At 39.8% G+C, this 16321-nt stretch overlaps 1 protein-coding gene across 3 annotated transcripts in view; it reads right to left on the bottom strand.

Annotated features, from left to right (window-relative positions):
- Window positions 1-13896, bottom strand: part of ATF2 (activating transcription factor 2) — a 93040-nt gene extending 79144 nt beyond the window's left edge. For 2 of the 3 annotated variants that reach the window (XR_004053100.1, XM_010376203.2), the window contains exon 1: window positions 13705-13861. The gene's annotated coding sequence lies outside the window, so the exon portion shown is untranslated. Of the gene's footprint in view, window positions 1-13704 lie in introns of all 3 variants that reach the window. The other variant, XM_010376204.2, reaches the window with a different exon arrangement.
- Window positions 13897-16321: the final 2425 nt, after the last annotated feature.

Here is a 16321-nt window from a genome sequence, read left to right as displayed (position 1 = left end):
AAACACGGAGCTGTGATCACCAATGATAACAATGCCTTCTTGAGGAATACCTCCTGAAGGACCTGCCTGAGGCTGTTTTAAAATAAACTTTTTTTTTTTTTAAAAAGTAAACGTACACTCCAAAATCATGATGAAAAAGTATATTTAAATACATACCAGTAACATCATTGTTGATCAAGTATTATAGACTGTACGTAATTGTGCTATTTTTTTCCTTAAGACAAATGCTATACTTTCATACAACTGGTAGCACAATAGGTTTGTTTACACCAACATCACTACAAATATGAGTAATGTGCTATACTATATCATGATGGCTACCACATCTTATATGTGGTCTGCTGACTCAAAATGTTGTTATGCAGCAAATGGCTGTATTTAGAAATCACTAACCTGTGGGCAGAATCTCTGCTGAAAGGTGCAAACACTGCTAATGGCAAATTTCCTGGTAAGAGCCAAATATTGTGCCAAGAAACAGGGCCCAAAAGATAGGCATTAGTATGAGAAAAAAATTAATCCTCTCTTGGGCATGGACTTAAAAGAGTGTAACAGATGCAACGGCAATCCTGGGTGGTGGAGAGAAGTTGGCTTCTGTCCTTGTGGGAGGACAGGAGGTAGGCAGGAGGAGGACAGTCTTTCAAGGAGGCATTATGGGATACAGACAAAGTGGGGAATGTTTTACTAAAGGTACACACTAAGGCTTTCCAAGGGATATGTGAGCAAGACAAGTTTTAAGAAACTCAACTTTTGTATCTTCATATTCCCTTTGTTTGCTTTCCCAAAGATGATCTGTCTGCTTTCCTAGAGTCCTCATTCTCCCACTTTTCACAAAAAATCCATACCTATCCCCATCCCAAATCTTATTAGAATGAGTTGCCCTAGGTTGTAGAAGCTTCCATGGAACAAAACAAACGGACAACTTAAAATAAGCGTGCCTTAAAACCTCCATTAATCAAGGCACCACTAACCCTCAAGCTTCTGGCTTTCCCTGTCTTACAAATATTTCTATTAAAGGCAAAGCATGGCTTTAAGAATCGGTGTTCTGCCTTGTGTTTAGGAATCCAGATATACTTTACTGTATAGTGTAATGACAGAAAGAATAACAATTTTCATTAATGGTTACCTCTTCCATTGTGGAAATACCATACAAAAATGCATTGTCCAGAGAGGGAGTTCCGAATGAAGAAATCAGTAAAAAATTTTGAAAAATTAAATGTATATTTGCTACAAACAAGTATGATAGAGTCGTTAATAAAGTATTTTAAAACATTAAAATACATTGGATTCAAATAAAATTATGTTGGAGAAGTCGAAAGAAAAACAATTTAATAAGAAAAAGGGACACTGAAAACTTCTGTTAGATGAGGTAATTCAAGCTGGTTTTTTAAAACCAATGACAGCATCAAATCACTATGGTATTTAGGTACTTATAAAAGTGGTGTATCTGGAAAAAACAGAAATTATATTTTTTCAACAATTTCAATCTATGATGAAAAATTGTAGGAATCAACTTCGAAATGTGCAAGGGTACAGAATTTATCAAGTTCCTTTACAGGAGTATATGAGCATATTAGGCAGAATGGCCCTCCAAAGACATCCATACCCTAAACCCTGGAACCTGTTAATAGGTTACTTTCCACCACAAAAGGAATTCTGCAGATGTAAAAAGACTACACAGATTCTTGCTGGGCATGGTGGCTCACACCTGTAATCCCAGCACTTTGGGAGGCTGAGGCAGGAAGATCACCTGATGTCAGGAGTTCGAGACCAGCCTGGCCAACATGGTGAAATCCTGTCTCTACTAAAAATATAAAAATCAGCCGGGCATGGTGCCGGGTGCCTGTAATCCCAGCTACTCGGGAGGCTGAGGCAGGAAAATCACTTTAACCAGGGAGGCAGAGGTTGCAGTGAGCCGAGATCACACCATTGCACTCCAGCCTGGGTGACAGAGCAAGACCCTGTCTCAAAAAAGAAAGAAAGAAAGAAAAAGATTACAGATCCAAATAAGATAGATTCCTGGGTTACCTGGAATCTAATCAAGAGACCTCAAGAGCAGAGAACTTTCTCCACCTGGAGTCACAGATTCAGCCAGAAAAAGAAGTCAGACAGGTTAGAAGCATGAGAAGGATTTGACCTGCCATTACTAGAGGAGGCCACATGGAAAGCACTTCAGCTCCTGGGAGAAAAGACCAGGCCTTGGCTCATAGCCAGGAAAGAAAGAGGGACGAAAAGAAAGGAAAGACCTACTGAATTCAGCAAACCACCCAAAGTAACTTGGAAGTGGATTCTTCCCTAGAGACTCCAAAAAGGAATGCAGTTCTGCCAACACACTGATCTTGGCTTTGTAAGACCCTAAGCTGAGGATTCAGTTGAGTTCTCCTGGACTTCTGACCTACAAAAACTGTGAGACAATAAATCTTTGGTGGTAATGTATGAGGCAGGAACAGAAAATTAATACAGTAAGAAGAGTTGTAAGGTACCAGGAAGATGGACTTGTGCCCCACTACTTCAAGAGCAGCACCACCTTATAGACACAGGGTATTTTCTTTTCTACTTTTGCAACATTTTATATAAAACATTTTCATAAAACAGCATTTGTATAAAAATTCACACAAAGTTTCTAAAGGGCATACAATTTCCAGCAATGTCCTGGGTTTCTGTTAAATTCAGTTTTCTAAACATGCACTCAAATCAATGATAAAATGCAGACATTATGCGATATTTCATTGTCTTTGGTAAAACTATTCTCATTATTTTATCTCCTCAGAGTATTAACTCTGACCTCCACTTTGTGCCAGATCTGCTACTACTAGGATGTCAGAAAAACATTAAGGCTGGATCTATAAGAGGCAAGTATTTCCAAACAGTAGTAATAGGCCCTTGGCCCCCATCCCCACTTCATGTATCTATGCAGTCTATCTACAGAGCCAGGCAGGGTGAGAGCTCACAACGACCAGTCAGGAGTCTTGAGATCCCCTCTCGATTGGGAAGCAAATATCTGGGGGGAACACTGGAAACTGAGGCCATCTCTACAGGAACCCAAGTGGCCATGTGTGGTGTGGTCAGGCCAGTGACTCTTACCAATTAAACAGCCAATGAGTTCACCACTAAATAGATCCTACTTATTGGTTGATGATTGCTGCTGATGCGGCCCCTTCCCACAAACATAAAAAAATAAAGGGAAGATTTGGGGACAACACTGCAGGGGGAGGGGCATGCTAGCATAAATGACAGTAGACATGACTTTATTCCCTGTCAAACATCTGTTATCATGGGCCGGGCACGGTGGCTTACGCCTGTAATCCCAGCACTTTGGGAGGCCAAGGTGGGTGGATCACGAGATCAGGAGTTTAAGACCAGCCTGGCCAAGATGGTGAAACCCCTTTTCTACTAAAAATAGAAAAATTAGCTGAGCGTGGTGGTAAGTGCCTGTAATCCCAGCTACTCAAAGGCTGAGGCAGAAAACTTGTTGAATCCAGGAGGCAGAGGTGGCAGTGAGCCGAGATCACACCACTGCACTCCAGCCTGGGCGACAGAGCGAGACTCCGTCTCAAAAAAAAAAAAAAAAAAAAAAAAAAAAATTGTCATCACGTAGGCACAGCCAAGGTGAACTGAAGCAGGATACGAACACTCGGTACATTCATGACTATCTTCATACATTTTTTAAATGATCCTAGAGATCACCTTGGGAATAGCAATGTGGTCATGATAACAAACATATCAAGGAGTTTGAAAACCTGTAGCTATGACCTAGTAGGACTTCATTTGCCTCTCAAGACTAAAGTATTTTGAATTCAGGAATTTTTTTTTTTTTTTGAGACAGGGTTTTGCTGTCACTTAGGCTGAAGTGCAGTGGCACAAACATGGCTCACTGCAACCTTGATCTTCTGGGCTCTAGTGATCCTCCCACCTCAACCTCCTGAGTAGGTGGGACCACAGGTGCACATGCCACCATGCCCAGGTAAGTTTTTTTTTTGGAAAGACCAGCTCTCACAATGTTGTCCAGGCTGGTCTTGAATTCCTGGAGCTCAAACTCTTATTTTAAATTATCCATGGATAATTTTAAAATGGATAACTTAAAATGGATATTTTAAATGGATAATTTAAATAAGAGTGCCTTAAAGCTTCCAGATCCTAGGGCAAGAAGCAAACGTCTGGTGGGAACATTGGAAACTGAGGCCATCTCAACAGGAACCCAAGTGGATATTTTAAGTGGGTAATTTAAAATAAGAGTACCTTAAAGCCTCCACTAATCAAGGCAATGATTCTCCTGTATTAGCCTCCCAAAGTGCTGGGATTACAGGTGTGAGCCACTGCCCTGGCCAGGACAATTTTAAATTGTGTGATTACACTATGATCCTCTACAGTAAAAAACAATATACATTTCAGGGCTGTCAAAATAAATAAAAATAAAATATGTAAAATACATAGTATAGTGCATGACATTAAAATAGTATTTATTAAGTTCATAAATTTTACTGCATTTTACTTTGACTTTAAATGTACATTTTCCTAATGCCTAATAAATACCTAATCTTACTGACTTTAAATGTACATTTTCCTAATGCCTAATAAATACCTAATCTTACTATCTTCTTTATTTTTAAGGCCAGAAACTGAACTACATATTCAGTTTAACTTTTAGATATAAGAGTTTTGGCCGGGCATGGTAGCTCAACCCTGTAATTCCAGCACTTTGGGAGGCCAAGACAGGCAGACTGCTTGAGGTCAGGAGTTCAAGAGCAGCCTGGTCAACATGGAGAAACCTCGTCTCTACTAAAAATACAAGAAAATCAGCTGACCGCTTGTAGTCCCAGCTGCTCGAAAGGCTGAGGCACGAGAATTGCTTGAGCCTGGAAGGTGGAGGTTGCAGTGAGCTGAGATCCCACCACTGCACACCAGCCTGAGCCACAGAGCAAGACTCTGTCTCAAAAACAAACAAACAAACAAAATTTTACATTAATCTTTAAACCATGATTTTGATGTTATCTGTAAGTTTATTTGATATATAATGTTTAGTTCATCAATTTAGGGAAATAAAATTCATCAGCTGAGAGAAAAATATAAACCCAATGTTAACAAGGAAAGCAGCAGTATTTTTCCCCTACTCGCAGCAGACATCAGAGACGTCCTTCACACAATTCCCAAGAGTATACTAAAATTTTGATGAAATTTCACAAAGTCGATAGTACATGTAAAACATATCACAAACTTCTCCAGACTGTATTATGGATATGTGAATAGTGAAATCAGTTCAATATCTCAAAAATATTCTTCAATAAAAATATCAGTAGTCCAATTTTTAAATTAAACATTTTAAAAGTGAGTCTTGATTACTCCTAGACAATGTAAAGAAAGCAAGTTGTTTTACAGCTTAAAATTATAATAGAATAACAAATACATAAATACAAAAAAATTTACAGAGTAATAATTATGAATATAAACAATGCTAGCACAAGTTGTACTAATAACATCACTTCAGATTTGGTAACACAATTATGTGGTCTAAAGTCCATAGCATTATTTTTGCTCAAGGTAGGTGATAAAATACCTTTCATTGCTTTTTTTCTCCTGAGAAACTTATTTTTTGTAAAAGCAAAAAGAAAATAGAAATAGAAATTCACAGCTCTCCAAGAATTACAGTAATTCATAGTCATCACCATTATTAAAACTACATCAATAAAAATTTCTCATTATAAAGAGGGCACAAATAAAATACACTACAGGCTTGGTGTGGTGGCTCATGCCTGTAACCCCAGTGCTTTGTGAAGCTGAGATGGGAGGATTACTTGAGGCCAAGAATTCAAGACCAACCTGGATAACATAGTGAGACTCCATCTCCACAAAAAATAAAATTTAGCTGGGTATAGTAGCACACGCCTGTAGTCCCCGCTACTCAGGAGGTTGAGGTGGGAGGATCGCTGAAGCCCAGGTGTTCCAGGCAGCAGTGAGCTATGACTGCACCACCACACTCCAGCCTGGGTGACAGAGACCCTGTCTCTAAAAATGAAATAAAATAAGACTACGGGTTATGTACTATACCCATTAAAACGATGACAAGTTCACCTCTTTCTTCTGTTTTCAAAGTATGTCAAAATTCAAATAAGTTAACTGATATTACTACAAAAAATAACCCTCAATCCAACATCTATATATCAACAATCATTAAAACCTACCTTACAAATGATAAAAGATTTCACTGATTCTCAACTTTGTGGCCAAAAACTGATAGTGCAGTTATAATTGTATAATTAGCAGAGACTTCAAAACAACTTTAGGACTGTAGTATATTAATCATAATCTCAATTCCCCTAGGGGGAAGGAGAAATGAAAAGTTTCACTGGAATGTTTATAATGGGATTGGTGGAGTAGAAGAAAAGGATAGCTGGGGCGGGGAACAGCCTGTAATCCCAGCACTTTGCGACACTGAGATGGGAGGATTGCTTGAGCCTGAGAGTTTGAGACCAGCCTGGGCAACAGCAAGACCCCATCTCTACAAAAATTTAAAAACTAGCTGAGTGTGGTGGCATGCAAGTGCGGTACCAGCTATTTGGGAGGCTGAGGTAAGAAGATCTCTCGAACCCAAGAGGTGGAGGCTGCAATGAGACTTATTTGCATCACTGCACTCCAACCTGGATGATGGAGTAAGACTTTGTCTCAAAAATACAAAGATAATTGGATTTTATGAAAATCATAGTATCATAATTTTATCATCTCAAAATAAGAATATGCTATACTGCACGAATTTGATACAAAAAAAGTCTGAGACGGGGTACATATGGAACAAAAAAAATGAGACATTCTCTCAAATGAATTTATGAAAATTCTAAGGTGGTATGTTCCTTCACAAATTACAAATTCCTAGGGAAAAACAACTTTGTTGCCAAAGCTACCAAATAGATGGCTGCTGTACTACTTTCAAGCTACAGCACAAGCATGCTGGGAGGGCTAGGCTAGATTATTTCTAAATGAACTTCAATAATAATTCCCACAACATATCCTGAGTCTCATTAAGTTCTTGACACTGTATTATGTATTTTATATATATTACAAGAATGCTCACGGCAAGACTATGAGTTAAATTATTCTCCTTAAAGAGAAGGAAACTGAGGCAGAGAGAGGTTATATAATTCACCCACGGTAACACAGTTAGTAAGTGGTAGACCATGACAATCTGGCTTTTAATAACTATCCTAAAATACTGAGTACATACTTACTATGTGCCAGAGACAAAACTCAAGTCAATTTGACTATCATATACTCATATGTACTTTTATTCCAAGTGTTTCCTACATGGTAATGAATTTGTCATTATAAATCTTAATCATAATGACACATTCATAAGACAGAACTCCTATGAAATGTATAGTTCAGAAAGTAACTTCTTTTTTTTTTTTTTTTTTGAGACAGAGTCTTGCTCTGTTGCCTAGGCTAGAGTGCATTGGCACGATCTTGGCTCACTGTAACCTCTGCCTCCCAGATTCAAGCAATTCTCCTGCCTCAGTCTCCCGAGTAGCTGAGATTACAGGCACCCGCCATCATTCCCACCTAATTTTTGTATTTTTAGTAGAGATGGGGTTTTCTCATGTTTGCCAGGCTGGTCTCGAACTCCTGACCTCAGGTTATCCACCTGCCTCAGCCTCCCAAAATGCTGGGATTATAGGCGTGAGCCACCACGCCCAGCCCAGAAATTAACTCTTATAAACTAGCATTAAAATATTCAATGTACAAACCACATAAAACTGCATGAAAACTAAGAATTATTGTTACTAGGCTGTCAAAAGTTTTGATAAACTTTAAGAGAAACAAAGACAGTAAAATGTCAGAAAATATGAAATACACAATATTTGTCGCATCACATAGATCACTGGTAGATAAATAACTATAGTACGATATGGCCTACTAAACAATTTTAAAACTGCTAAAAAATACAACTTATTCCTAGCAATAATTCCCTATTAGGTAATCATACTTTATTAATCATAACTCCAAAGTTCACAAAATTATGGCAAAGCAAACGCATTTATGCTCTGCTGACAGTGTAAACTTGCTCAAGTCTTTGGGGAGGCAAAAATCTGTCAACTGCAGAAACATATCTTTTGACTAGTAATTCATTTGAGATTAGTATCCTACAGAAACAATTCATAAAAGAAAAAGATAAATGCACAGAGATGTTCAATTCAATGTCAAAATAGGCATAAACTGAAAACTATTATTTTCCTGTCAGGCATTTAGTACAAATTTAATACTTATTTTTTAACTATCAAGTAACAAATATCATAAAGGTTATACAACATGGAAAAATACAATGCTATAAAAGTAAAATAAAAATAAAAGTTAAATAAAAACTTATTTGATATAATTCTGTAAAAACTGTAATATATATGCACAAACTAGAAGAAAACAAAAATAATGAACACAATTATGTTAGTATCGCAAAACAAGTTGATACATAAAAAAATTGTTCCGACACATGTTTAATAAATAAAAGCAAATATACTAGCCCAAACAGTAAAATTAGAAAAACCAAAGCTATAAAATTGGAACAAAGCTAAAAAATTGGAATGACAAAGGTTTCAGTTCTGCTAGCAAACTAAAGAATATTTAGGGAATATATTTATAAATTTATGGTCAATATTATAGATAAAAATACTATATATTACAAAAATAACCAAAGTCCATATGGTTATTTTGCCAATTACAATTATTTCTCCCTGTCTTTCCCTACCAAGCTTGTTGAGAATCTCTACTATAATAAGCCACTACTACTGTTGGAAGTATTTTCTATTCCTTGGGTAGAAAGGCAAAAGAGTGGCTGAGAACCACTATCTTTGTTAAGATACAGAATGCAAATATGGGTGAACAGGCAAAGCTCCCAAAACATTTTATTTACATCTCTTCTTTACTGTCAATGTCAAAATGCCAAGGTTTTTTCCTTGGCATCAATAAACATACTTAAAAGTGAAAATGAAGATGGGTGTGGTAGCTCGTGCCTGTAGTAATTCCAACACTTTGGGAGGCTGAGGCGGGTTCGAGACCAACCTCGCCAACATGGTGAAACCCCATTTCTACTAAAAATACAAAATTAGCCAGGCATGGTGGCAGGCACCTGTAATCCCAGCTACTCAGGAGGCTGAGACAGGAGAATCACTTGAACCCAGGAGGCGGAGGTTACAACGAGCTGAGAGCGGCACTGCACTCCAGCCTAGGTGACATAGCGACTCCATCTCAAAAAAAAAAAAAAAGTGAAAATGAATACACTAGTTTCAAGGTTGCCAACAATAATTGAAAAAATATATATAATGAATACATATTTATTTATAATCATATAATATGTAACATTAAATACACCTGTAACATAGAATAATGTATAAAAATAGGCCAGATGCAGTGGCTCATGCCTGTAATCCCTTAAAAGTGAAAATGAATACACCAGTTTCAAGGTTGTCAGCAAGGTTGTCAAAAAGTCTCAATAAATTGAAAAGACATATATAAGGAATACATATTTATTTATAATTATATAATATGTAACATTAAATATATTTATAAGATAAAAATAGTGTGTAAAAACAGGCCTGGTGCGGTGGCTCACGCCTGTAATCCCAACACTTTGAGAGGCCAAGGTGGGTGGATCACCAAGGCCAGGAATTCAAGATAAGCCTGGCCAACATGGTGAAACTCCATCTCTACTAAAAATACAAAAATTAGCAGGATATGGTGGTGCACCCCTAGGAATAGCACCCCTAGCTATTCCGGAGGCTCAGACAGGAGAACCTCTTGAATCTGGGAGGTGGAGATTGCAGTGAGCCAAGATTGCACCACTGCACTCCAGCGTGAGAGACAGAGGGAGACTCTGTCTCAAAAATAAAATAAAATAAAACACACTTACTGATGGTCTTAAAGATCCACAAATTTCCTTGATTTTCTATGAAACTATCTTATACCTTACTATATAACCTTTTAACCTTGAGAAACATAACAAAGGAAATAAAATGCTCCATGGGGTTTTCCTTCAAACATAAATAGGTGATTACTATCCTACTACTTCAACATTAAAACGTACATAAAGAGAACATGCAGCATTTTAGACAAGTTCTTAGCCTTGAGGAATTGGTGTGAGTATAAGATAAACACAGAAATACTAAATTAAAGTCCAGATTATAACAATACCAAGTGAGTTTTTTGTTTTTGTTTTGAGATGCAGTCGCACTCTGTTGCCCAGGCTAGAGTGCAGTGGCACGATTTCGGCTCACTGCAACCTCCTGCTCCTGGGTTCCGGAGATTCTCCAGCTTCAGCCTCCCCAGTAGCTGGGATTGGAGGTGCCCACCAACGTGGTTTCACCGTGTTGGCTAGGCTGGTCTTGAACTCCTGACCTCAGCTGATCTGCCTGCCTCACGTTCCCAAAGTGCTGGGATTACAGGCGTAAGGCACCACATCTGCCTAAGGTGGGATTTTTTTAGGGTACATTTTAATTATACAAAATAAACCAACAAGTGCTATATGCATTGACTTTTATAAAAATCAGTTGAATATTAATTATTGTTATTCACTGAATTTTAAACAAGAGGTTCTGGTGAAAATCTGGTTTTAATAAGGGAGACTTCAACTACTTTATCTTCTTCAATGACATTTTAGTAAGAATAAAAACGATAAAGAAATGCCTACCTATAGACATATTTCATATTGGAAGGAAGAGCTTGAAGACAAAATAAGTAGAAACAGCACACATTGGTGAGACTGTTTACCTGACCTAACATGATCTAATAATTTACCAGACAAGAATGTATGTATCATTAAAACCCAAGTTTTCCAAAATACAAAAAGTTGGGTAGAAAAAAATGTACATTATTCTTTGAAGAGTCAATGCTACTTATAGATAGATGTTTGATGTATGGAATATTTTTCAACCATACTCATAGAGCTTTCAGATCCTGAATACCAATAAAAAGCACCTCCACCCCCATTATTTGTTAAAATGCTGACAACCATTTCTACTATTTATTTATTTATTTATTTGAGACAGAATCTCGCTCTGTCGCCCAGGCTGGAGTGCAGTGGAGCGATCTTGGCTCACTGCAACCTCCGGCTCACTGCAACCTCCGCCTCCTGGGTTCAAGGGATTCTCCCGCCTCAGCCTCCTGAGTGGCTGGGACTACAGGCGCCACCACGGCAGGCTAGTTTTTTGCACTTTTAGTAGAGACGGGGTTTCACCGTGTTAGCTAGGAAGGGCTCCTCACCTCATGATCCGCCTGCCTCGGCCTCCCAAAGTGCTGGGATTACAGGAATGGGCCACAGTGCGCGCCCAGCCTCTATTATCTCAGCTTAAAAATAAAAAACAACGCCAAAGAAAAAAGTGCAGGAATTCCTGGGTTACATATTTAACTAATAATAATACAGTGCCCCAAATACGAAATAAACATTCGGATAAGGTATTTTAAAAAGGATTTTCAGGAAATGCACCCGGAGCTACAGAAGGTATTATGTATCCTACACACACACAAAAGGTCCCTGAAAGCTCCTTCCTTACTGACAATTAAGATACATAACATCTAAGTTCTAAATTTCCACGATATTACATTTTATGTCTTTTTTTTTTTTTTTTTTTTTTTTTGAGACGGAGTCTCGCTCTGTAGCCCAGGCTGGAGTGCAGTGGCCAGATCTCAGCTCACTGCAAGCTCCGCCTCCCGGGTTTACGCCATTCTCCTGCCTCAGCCTCCCGAGTAGCTGGGACTACAGGCGCCCACCACCTCGCCCGGCTAGTTTTTTGTATTTTTAGTAGAGACGGGGTTTCACCGTGTTAGCCAGCATGGTCTCGATCTCCTGACCTCGTGATCCGCCCGTCTCGGCCTCCCAAAGTGCTGGGATTACAGGCTTGAGCCACCGCGCCCGGCCCGATATTACATTTTAAATCATTTCTTAAAACTTAATGGCAGTAGCATTCTCTCAAAGCAAGATTAAACGTCTTGGAAAGGCAACATACACATCACGGCAAATTTGGAAGATTCTCAGAAATTCTTTTACACATCACGGTAAATCTGGAAGATTCCTAGAAATTATTTCACAAAGACGAGGATTCTTAACTATTACGCAACTACTGACGGCCTTAAAGATCCATGAACTTTCTTAATCTGCAGAGGGGTATCTGTATTTTTAAAACGTATTTTACAAGGATGTTCCTATCATTTTGAAACAAAGTTTTTACGGTGAATTCCTCAAGTAAGAAAAAAAAAATTTAATACATGATAAAACTGTTTCTGTGTTTGTACTTCGGGGCACTTAAACCTGTAGGTGTTACTTTTTAACAAGCTTTTATAAAGCTTTACCTTCATAATTTTGATTCATGAGACTAAAGCTATATGGCTATTTAAAGATTAGAACGGCTGTTACTGACAATAACGCCAGTGGTCATGTTTCTTCAAATAGGACAAAAAGTGTGCTCAAAGGAAGTCAGTTTTTGTTCTGATTTTAAATGTATATCGTAAATGCATGCATTGTGACGTCTCCATAATTTAAAACCTCTAAGAAATTTAACCTTTCACATTATAATTTAGGGATTAGTCAATCCCTTAGTACCAGTTAAATAATAGCCAGGAAAGCATTAGAAAACCTGAAGGTACATGTAAAGAAATGCTTTACATCACTACTTAAAATAGGTGTTGAATTTTAAGAGAAACATTTCTTTCAGTAAAATTTCTAATGCCTAAGGTCCATCAGGAGTAATCTCTTTTACTACATGATATTCACAGTAGTTTTGCTCTTGGCCTCACCAGTTTTAAGACTCTCCATTTAAGTAAAGCCAATTTTATACTACCTAGGGGCACAAAAATAGTCCCCAGCTCCTCTCTTTTTCCTCCTAGGTTCGGTTAAACGAGCGAACATGGAAAACACGTACACACACTCCCTTTTGGCCCTGGTCCCTAGGGCACTGATGAAAAGCAAATTATTTCTTTACATAAGGCCTGCTGTCCACCCAAAGACATTAAAAAAAAAATAGGGGAAAATACCAGAATCAGTCTGCACCCACACCTAAGCCCCGCCCCACCGGGAAAAGTGGGGGGTAGCGGGACTGTGAGGGTGGCGGAAAGGACGGAAAAGGCCGAGACTTCCAGCTCCCAGGTTCTCCACACCATTCTTTCCTTCAGGCTGCACCGCAGCCAGGGACCCTGATTCTATTTTCAGCCGCGCCTTCCGATCCTCCTCCCCGCCACCATCACAAATACACGGTCCTCAATCGCTTGAACACTGGGTGGGGAGACTAGAGTGGGCCCTCTCCCCGCCCAACCCAAGGACTGTGGGTGGGAGAGGTCTCCCTGCGCACACGGCTGACTCGACGCGCGCCCCGAGGACCTCTGAACTGACCCAAGCAGGGGGAAGATAATTCGGAGGGAGGGGTCTAAGAGGAGCCGTTATTCCTTTTTCCTCTGCCTCAGGAAAGCGCGCGAGAGGGAGGGGCCGGAACAACGAACGCTGGTTACCTAACGGTCCGGCCCAGCCAGTCAGGCTCCCAAAGCTCACACCGCGCGGGCCGCTAAGGTGGCAGCAGAGCCACAATCGCCCCAAGGGCTAAGAAGCACGTCAGGAGCACCCGAGGTGATGGGAAACGGGGGTGGGGACTGTGCTGAGCGACGTCGCCATGTTAGCACCTTCTTTCTCCGTATCCCTACAGTCTCCAGCCCTGCTGACCTCTGCCCATCATTACTCACCTTTCCAGGTCACTAGTTCATGATCCTTTCGGTCACCTGCGAGCCCCGAGCACAGCCGTGTTTACAAACCACCCCTGGACGAAAAGGCTGAACGGCACTTTAAAGGCCAAGGGCTCCCACAGGCTTCCGTCCTCTCTCGCGAGATCGGACTGACAACCCTCCCCGCCGCCGACCCGCCCCGCTCCCGGCATCCCCCCTTCCTTCTCGCGCCCCTCCCCTCCATGCACACGCCCCTTCTTGCCTTCCTTCTGAGGGAGAGCCTCCGAGTCAGGTGATGCCGTCCGGTTTAAGGAGAAGAAGGCGGGTCTTCGGCAGGGCGGGTAGAGGGGACGGGCACCAAAGAGCACTCGGGCGCTCATGATTGGGCAAGGAGCCCTAAGGGCGGGAACCAGAGGGCCCAAGGAGCGTTACCTCTGTAAACCCAAGGCTGTGGAATGCTGTGATTGGCTGTGGGCTGGAGGAGGGGGCGGGTGCAGGCGGCGGCGGAGGGCTAGGCAGGGCGTTGGCGGTGTGAGGGGAGGAAGGTGAGCTCCAGAAAGGCTGGTAGGGGGAAGCAGGGTGGGTCTTCCGAGCCCAGCCACAGGAGCCGGGTGTCTCCGTTGCCGTCGCTTCCCAGCACTAGGTAGGGAGGTGGGTAAAGGTAGGCTGCGTTCCTCAGCCCACCCCCTGGCTCCCCGGGAGTCTGGACGGGGAGCTTCGGGTTAGGTGAGGTTTGGGGGAGGCAGAGTTTGCTGGTTCCCCATCCCTCCCCTCCAATAAACCCCACACAACTTAAAGATTTTAATATTAACTGTAGGGATGTTTGTTATTCAATAAATAGGCACAAGTTGAAAAGTATGATCAGAGGCCTCTGAAAATTTACTCAATAAAAGTTTTTCACTCTTTTATTTTTCCATTTATTAAATACTGATTTCTAGTCTGTAACAAAATTATGAACTAGTTTATATATTAACATAAAATACACTCTCAAAATTGTTGAAAGGTTTTAGGGGATATTATGAGAGTTAATGAGCCTGAAGTTCAAGAATGATATCTGGCATAAAAGTGAAATTGTAATGGCATTGACATTTTCACAGGTAGGTCTCTGGACTGTATACATGTATATAAGCCAACTCAGTCCTCTTTTAAAACTAATTTTAGTTAAAAAACATTAAGCCAAATTATTAACACTTTCCTACTTAAAATGAAAGTGTTGTCCCCATATAGTAACAGTAATGTAGTAGTGTCATTGTAGTGTAACACTATGTCAGCAAAACCTCACAGTTCAGGTTACTCATGTTGGAAATGGTGGACAAAATGTTTGATTGACATCACAATTGTTAGTTCTAGAAAACATTGATTAAAATGATGCTTCTCCATCTCTCAAAACAACTAATGTGAGAAAAAGAACTAGAAATGTTACGACGTTTCAAAAGAAGTTTGAGTCAATTAGAATAGACTTTTTAAAAAATTATTTTTCCATTCACGTGTATTAAAATTTGAAATTATTTTTTTCAGTGTTGATTCAATTGGGCAGTAGCTTTGGTTTTAAATTTCTCATTTCTACTTCTCCGGTCTGTTGTCAAGCAGTTAATGATCTACATGATGCATTCGAGGAACACATTTTGAAGAAAGTCTTTCAGTTCTTTTTAGACAAGAGAAGAACTAGTGATATGAACAGTACCCTGATCTGTTTTGATAATTCAGTTTCAGCTAATTTTCTAAAGAGAAGGTATACCTAAAGTGAGAAAAAAAATAAACAAGATAGGGGGCGGGAAATAGGTGGAAACTATGCCAGTCTGTTATATATGCATTTTGGCAGCCTGGCGTTTAACAAAGGGTCTCACTTTATCCACATATTTCTAGTTCCACAGCAGTTTGTTTACTATAGTTTTTCTACAAGTGGGGAAGACATTCAGCATTGTCAAAATGAATGTAGTTACCATATTCAGGTCTGATTCCATGAACTTGTCTCACTACTTATTCATATCCTCATAAAATGCCATCCTTTTCCATTTTTGTTCTCACTTCTGCATTCCACAATATCCCCAAGGGTCCTAAAATTCTTTACAGTCTTCTCTTTACAAATGCAGGAAACTTCCTGTAGACCTCTTCTTTACCTGTCTTGTTCCATAATGCACCTACCCAAAACTTAGTTCTAAGAGAATTATTGAGGATCTAGTGAATCCCCTTTAAGAACCCAACATGACTGCTAAATAAAACCAATATTCCTTAGATACAAAATGAGGCTATTTGAAGAAAATGCATTTCTGTTATGGAAGTGTTAATAACTAAATACCATAAGAATCAATGATGGTCTCTAAACGCCCTCAAAATCTTCCAAATGCCACATAAATGTGGTATTTCCACCTTAGTATGATAGGGCTGTTAATCCATAATCTGTTAAAACTGCTCACAAAAATTCTAAAACTAATGTGTGTGTGTGTATATATATATATACGTTCTCATGCTGCAAATAAAGATATACCCGAAACTGGGTAATTTATAAAGGAAGGAGGTTTAATTGATTCACAGTTCAGCATGGCTGGGGAGGCTTCAGGAAACTCACAATCATGGCGGAAGGGGAAGCAAACATATCCTTCTTCACATGGCGGCAGCAAAAAGAATGAGTGCCCAG

Source organism: Rhinopithecus roxellana, chromosome 14 (genome assembly GCF_007565055.1).
Source record: "Rhinopithecus roxellana isolate Shanxi Qingling chromosome 14, ASM756505v1, whole genome shotgun sequence".
In the NCBI taxonomy this organism is placed as follows: domain Eukaryota; kingdom Metazoa; phylum Chordata; class Mammalia; order Primates; family Cercopithecidae; genus Rhinopithecus; species Rhinopithecus roxellana.
Note: the sequence above shows the minus strand (reverse complement) of the source record. Positions and strands in the feature narration are given on the sequence as shown.